Raw genomic sequence first — 7,432 nt, 5'->3', positions numbered from 1 at the left:
AACATCTCACAAAATTCTTGAGAATTTGTGACACTGTGAAGTCCAATGGAGTCCAGGAAGATGCCTATAAACTGCTCTTGTTCCCATTTTCACTTAGGGACAAAGCAGCTAAGTGGCTGGAATCATTCCCAAGGGGGAGTCTAACAACATGGGATGAGGTGGAAAGCAAGTTTCTGGCACGTTTCTACCCTCCACAAAAGGTCAATAGGCTTCGATCTGAGGTCCAGACTTTTAGACAACAAGATGGTGAAACTCTCTACGAGGCATGGGAGAGATTCAAGGACTTGACAAGGAAATGCCCACCAAACATGTTCCATGATTGGGTGCAACTGCACATCTTCTATGATGGGCTCTCTTATGAATCAAGGAAGGCTGTAGACCATTCATCAGGAGGTTCATTGAACAGGAAAAAGACTGTGGAAGAAGCCATTGAAGTGATTGAGACAGTGGCTGAGAATGAGTACTACTATGCATCAGAAAGGCACAACACTAAGGGAGTCATGGAACTGAACCAGGTTGATACAATTCTAGCCCAAAACAAGGTGTTTGCCAAGCAACTAGCAGAACTTACCAGGCAATTAGAAACAAAGCAAGTGGCTGCAATCCACACACAAGATCAAGAGGAAGTAGGCATTGAAGGAAGTGATTGGGAAGAGGCCAATTATGTGGGAAACCAACAAAGGCAATCATATGATCCACATTCCAATACTTACAACCCAGGCTGGAGAAACCACCCAAACTTTGGGTGGGGAAACCAACAAACCCAACCACAAAACCACAAACCTTACAACCACAACCAACATAACAATTCCACATACCAAAACTCCAACCAAAGATCATACCAAGCCACACAAAACACTTACCCCAATCATCATACCATGACCAAAGTAATCAACCTACCCAACCCAATCCGAACCAACAATTTCAAGATCAATTAAACCGGATTGAAGGAATGATGGCAACCATGAGTCAAGACATAATTGAATTGAAAAGCTTCAGGGATGATGTGAGGACTACCTTAAGAAACCATGGTGAAAAACTCAAATGGATGGAATCTCTGGTAGGAGAGCTATCTCGACAGGCCCCAAAATCAACTGCAGTGTTCCCTAGTGACACAGAAAAGAATCCTAAAGGGGAACAAAAGAGAGTAAGATGGGAAGAATGCAAGGCCATCACCTTATTGAAGGAAGTCTCAGAAGAAGAAGGAATCAGGCCCTCAGAGCATGAACCGGAAATCTTGAAAGAAGGTGTGGAAGAAGTTAAGCAGGAAGGTGGAACTGAGCAAGCCAAGGAACTGCAAAAAGGCATGATGGAAATATACCAACCAAAAGCACCATTTCCTGAAAGGTTAGGAGGAGGTGAAAAAAAGAAAACCTATTCAAGGTTTCTAGAGACATTTAACTCTCTTCATGTCAATATTCCTTTTCTTGAGATTCTTCATCAAATGCCCACACACATCAAGTATTTAAAGGAATTGTTAAGCAAGAAAAGAGTTTTGAAGGGAGGACAAACTGTAACAATGAACAAAGAATGCAGTGCTCTCATCAAGAAGGACACCCTCTCTAAGAAAACGGACCCAGGAAGTTTTCATATCACTTGCATCATTGGGGAAACAAAAATTGACAGAGGATTCTGTGATCTAGGAGCTAGCATAAATGTGATGCCTCTAACTCTTATGAAGAGGCTACAATTGAATGAGGTGAGATCCACTGATGTAATCATACAACTGACTGACAAAACTCAGAAGCAAGCTGAAGGGGTAGTTGAAAATGTGCTGGTGAAAGTGGGAGATTATTATTTCCCCACAGACTTTGTCATTGTGGACATGGAGGAAAGCTATTTACACCCTATCATTCTGGGCAGACCATTTCTAGCCACTACTAGAGCGCTCATAGATGTAGAACAAGGAGAGCTAATTCTGAGAATACATGATGAACAGCTCATTTTCAAAGTCTTCAAACCTGCATCTGAACCTGAACCAGAATTTGAAAAGCCTAAAGATGATAGTAGCCATCCGTGTTTGGAGGAAAGTAATCCAGCAGCTGAGACTCTAAAACCGTCATTAGAAGGCAAACAAAAGTTGCAAGAGTTAGAGCCACAAGAATCAGTGGAAACAGATCAGAAGGATCCTCCTGACATAAAGGTCAATGAAGAAATCCTCAAGAGAAAGGGAAGAGTGATAGGGAGATTGCCAAGAGGATGGAGAAACAAGAAAATTCCCACTGAAGGTTTTTCTCCGGGAGATAAAGTGATCTCAAGTCATTATCTGCCAATCCCACCTGGCCTCAAGACCATTCCTTCCCAGCTCCCTCAAGTGTTCACAATCAAGAAAGTTCTTTCTATGGAACATTTAGAGGTCATGAATGAATCAAGAGGGGACGTTTTCATAGTGAGAGGAGAGGACGTCAAGCACTACAATCCACCCTAACAAGGGACAACCGTCAAGCTAGTGACGTTAAAGAAGCGCTTCATGGGAGGCAACCCATGTTTTTAGTATCCTTAATCTTTAGTGCTTTGCTTTACATCTAATAAAGTATGGTTTCTTACGCATGAACTTGAATCCTCAGGACAACTATTGATTAAGTGCACCAAACCGTGCATGTAAATTACAATTGGTCTCTAAGTTTGGTGTGCCTGATGGCACTCCCAAATCTTACTCAAATTGAATTCCATCTTTCATTCAAGGTGCACAACCAAACATTAAGTTTGGTGTTCTTTTTGAACACGGTTTATGAAAAGCAAGAAATACCTCTGGATTTCAAAATTCATGACAAGTATACCATTCATATGTTTTAGTGCTTTAGTTTCAATTACTTAGGGTAGTCACTTTGTTTAGAATCAAAGAGCCAAGGTGACTATGATTTATTAGAAATATGCACACTCATTAAGGGCAACCAACATGGATTTCATGTCATCAGGAGACTTAATCAAAAACTAAGTTTGGTGTCCAAATAATAAGTGTGCATGCATGTAGAAGTCACGGCTATAAGTTCATAAAGACAAGCATTGATTTACATGTGCAAATACTATTCATAATTCACATGGACCGAAAAATGATAGCAAATTTGTTTGTTTGTGCAGGTACAAAAGAAAAGACAAAAATGGAGGAAAAAGACAAAAGGGAGGGACGTGCTTGGTCAAAAAGAAAACTCATAAATCTTTGAAACTAACACATGGGAAAAGGAAGTTCTGCAAGAAAAGAAAGCTACATGTACAACCTAATGCATCCAGAATACTTCCAAGAAAATGAAAAGCCAATCGTCCCTATCTACAATTCATATATTTACCATCAAGCCACCCTTCACAAACCACCCTAGCCGTTCATTTTTCACTCATGGGGCACTATAAAGAACCACTTGGGGAACGAGTCCCACACCATCAAGCCTCCTTCATACACTTTTTCCTTCATCATAGCATAACCATCTCTTGCCGAAAACAATCTCACCACACCTCCAACAACACTTCTTGCTTCACCTTGTCAACTTTAGTTGTCACTTACCAAAATGGCAGCTTCATCTAGCCACAAAAGAAGAAAAGACAAGCAGCCAATGGAGGAAAACAGGGGATTCGATGCATGGAGATACAGATCAGTATTCCATGAGATTCAAGCTGAATGGATGAGACCTAAAACGGTACTAGCTGAGGTCCCCTTTGAACTTGAAAAGGATGAGTTCCCAGGTGTTTGGGAAAAGATCAAAAAGAGGAAGTGGGAGCTCCTAACTAAGCCAATCACTAGAATCAACATCAACTTGGTGAAGGAGTTTTATGCAAATGCAGTAAGGGAGGATCAAACCAAGAACCCCACATACAAAAGCTATGTGAGAGGGGTGGAAGTTGACTTCAGTCCTAAAGCAATCATGAAAACTCTTGGCCTGAAGAACATACATTTCAGCCAAGCAAGTTATGAAGAAAGGATGAGAGGAGAACCTGACTATACAACTATTGCTGAAGACCTTTGTGCCATCAGAGCTGAATGGGTGAGAAAAACAAGAGGGGCTCCAAGAGTCTTGAGAAGGGGAGACCTAACACCTGAAGCTAAAGGGTGGTATGCAATAGTTAGGAGATCCATCCTACCCACTGCAAACTCTTCAGAAATAGTCCCTAAAAGAGCCATCTTGCTACATTGCATTATGGTTGGAGGAGAGATCAAAGTTCATAAACTCATTGCTGAGCAGATACAAGAGTTTAGTGAGAAAAGTGACCCTGAATCCTGGCTTCATTTCCCTAGCACCATCATTAGACTATGCATCGATGCCCAAGTACCACTTGAGGATGAAAGACCTAATTGGCTATATCCTGGGCTGGCCATAACTGCACACAGAATGACTCTTGGCCCAACTCCTCCAAGACATACAAGAAGAAGAAATGAAGGAGGGCAACAAGTGGAAGCCGAGCAAGAAGCAGCACAAGAAAGACAGGAAGGAGAAGACAGAGAAGAAGAGCAAGAAGAGCAAGCAACTCCTGAAAGAAGACAACGAATTTCCAGAGACCCCATGGATATGAGCAGAATGCAGGAAATCATGGAAGGAATGTCTCAACAATACATGAGGTCTCAGGAAAGACAAGAAGACTTTCATCTAAAAATGATGGATATGCAAAGGAACTTTGAATCAAGATTCTTTGATCTGCAAAGGGAACAAAATCTACACTTACAGGAATCCTTCAGCCACATATGCAACACCAAGATGCCAATGTCTTGGCAATCAAGGAAGCCACCACTTTACAGAATGCAAGATACTCAGTCCAAGCTGATTACAACATCAGTTCGCAAATCAAGCTTAACTACATAGGGGAACATCTACACAAGATGGACCCAGCATTCCCAGCTTATGATGAGTATTTCAAAGGGAGGAAAGAAGGAGAAATAAACAAGGCAATGATCCTTGAAAAAGGAGTGGAAGAAACGATGAAAAAGGCTGGATTCTGGAAAAAGCTCATAAGAAAAGACAAAGGAAGCACAAGTGGTCAAAAAGAGGCAGGAAGCAAGAAGAAGCAGGATCCCAAGAATTAAGAAGAACCAAGCAATAAATAAGAGGTGGTCTCGTTCCTTAATAATCAAATGATAATTGGTGAATTGTCTATTATGAACGTGTTTTCATCATAAGTCATTTAAGTGTTAGGAGGAGTCTTTTTTTTTTTTTTTTTTTTTTTTTTTTTTTTATGAGTCGTTTTTTTTTTTTTAGTATGTGTGTTTGTTAAGTGCTTTGATAAAGTTAATGCCTAGATGTTTGGATATAACTTCACCTTCTTAAACAAATGCTTGCCATGCTTGTTCTGTTTCCAAAAATAAAGAAAAGTTTGAACAAAAGTAACTTGGCTAAATTAGTAAAAATTAAGTAGAATTAAGTGGTGGTATGCATGCTTGATTGTTTAGTCAGATCACTGGAATTAGAGTGTAGAATTATCATTCTTTATGTAGAAATTGAAAATTGTCTATGGATCTTGATGAATAAATGTCTTTGCCATAAAAAAGAAAGAAAAAGAAGAAGAAAAGCCACTGAAAAAGGGCAACCAAAAAGCAAAAAAAAAAAATTGAGAAAATAAGCTAGGCACCAATGGTTTGAACTTCTGAGACAAATGCCTGTGGTGTTTATGTATTAAGGATATGCTTGGATGAATAGGTTCTGAGGAGTGTTTCAACACTTGGTAACTTGGGTTAACTAACCCGGGATTATCAACCAAAAGTCCATTATCAAGAGCAACCTAAATACAAAACATTTAGTCACACAAAGAGGTGCTGGGCACCAATGTCTCAAGAAGAAATGTGAACTAAATGCCTAAAGTGGATATGTGTAGTGCACTGATAAGAAAAAGAAAATGCCAAAGGCTTGTGCAACACATGAACTAGCAAACAAGGAGCAAAAGAAGCTCTAAAAAAGAAAAGAAAAACAAAAGAAAGGTACCAAGACATAAGAATAACAAGAGGCCATAGCAATTTTTGATGGATGCAATGAAAAAGTGATAATCCTACCTATAAGTATGAAAAAGTGATGCTGCAACTTTCTGCATAAAACCCTTCTGATGAACTTCAAATGCTTTCTAATATAGCCAATGTAATTGCTTTCTGTTTCATACTTTCTTCTCAAATAACTCAGGACTTGCTTAGGGACAAGCAAGTATTAAGTTTGGTGTTGTGATGCCAAGGCATCATGGACTAGTTTCACTAGCAATTTTCTGTTAGTTTTAGTTGTTTTATGCATTTTCTTGAGCTTAAAGTAACCAAAAATGGTTAAATGAAGAACAAAGCAATAAATCATTCAACATGTAGATTTTTATGCAAATTCCATGAGTTTTTAGTTATATTATTTGAATGCTATGAATGGAAGATTTCTCATGAAACTTTGCAAGACTTTGATGCAATTGTTTGGATGATTTCAGGGAAGAAGAGGCTAAGCAAGGAAGCAAGAAAATCAATAAAGGAAGCTTGAATATCACATGTGGAGTTTAAGTTCCAGTTTAAGCTTAAACTGGAGCTTAAACGCCAAAATCATGAAGAATAAGAAATGCTGGGATTGAAGTTTAACCTCCAGTTTGACCTCAAACTGGAGGTTAAACGCCAGAATGATAGGCCTCACTTAAGGAGCATTCCACGTTTAACCTCCAGTTTGAGTCAAACTGGAGGTTAAACGCCAGAATGAGTATGACACCAGGGAGGAGTTCCACGTTTAACCTCCAGTTTGACCTCAAACTGGAGGTTAAACGCCAGAACCAGGAAGAGTACCAGGGGCCATTCCACGTTTAAGCTCCAGTTTGACTCAAACTGGAGCTTAAACGTGTTCGACGTTTTCTTTCACTCCAGGGTTGCTCTCCACCTCCACGTTTAACCTCCAGTTTGACCCCAACTGGAGGTTAAACGTGTTCGACACCTCCAGGGCCACCATTCCAAGCTTCCACGTTTAACTCCAGTTTGACCTCAAACTGGAGGTTAAACGTGTCGACCTCCAGTAAGCTTCCACCCTTTTCCACGTTTACCTCCAGTTTGACCTCAAACTGGAGGTTAAACGTGTTCGACCTCCAGGATGCCTCATTCCTTTCCACGTTTAACCTCCAGTTTAACCTTAAACTGGAGGTTAAACGTGTTCGACTACATTACTCTCCAGGGCTACCATTCTTCCATTTCCACGTTTAAGCTTCAGTTTAACCTTAAACTGAAGCTTAAACGTGCTTCTACAAAAGGCCTCACTGGAAGTGTCTGGCGTTTAAGCTGCAGTTTAAGCTTAAACTGCAACTTAAACGCCCACTCTTGGAAAAGGTTTCTGGGCCAAAAATATTGTGGTTTAAGTTAGTCTTTGAGCACAAATATTAACTTAAACTCACTTTGGTATGAAACCCAATTGAATATCATGGTTTATGGGATTGGGCCTGAAGGATTGATGAGTTTGAAATCTCAATTTATTGAGTCATGTGTCATTATTTGATTATCACTAAATTG

General features: G+C 39.9%; 1 non-coding gene across 1 annotated transcript; it reads right to left on the bottom strand.

Annotated features, from left to right (window-relative positions):
* Positions 1-206: 206 nt before the first annotated feature.
* Positions 207-310, bottom strand: LOC112753652 (small nucleolar RNA R71). Its single transcript, XR_003178027.1, has one exon. It is a non-coding gene; the product is annotated as a small nucleolar RNA R71 (small nucleolar RNA).
* Between the last annotated feature and the right edge of the window lie 7,122 nt (positions 311-7,432).

Source organism: Arachis hypogaea, chromosome 15, assembly GCF_003086295.3.
Source record: "Arachis hypogaea cultivar Tifrunner chromosome 15, arahy.Tifrunner.gnm2.J5K5, whole genome shotgun sequence".
In the NCBI taxonomy this organism is placed as follows: Eukaryota; Viridiplantae; Streptophyta; class Magnoliopsida; order Fabales; family Fabaceae; genus Arachis; species Arachis hypogaea.
The sequence above is the reverse complement of the archived record's forward strand: the minus strand, read 5'-3'. Positions and strand labels throughout refer to the sequence as shown.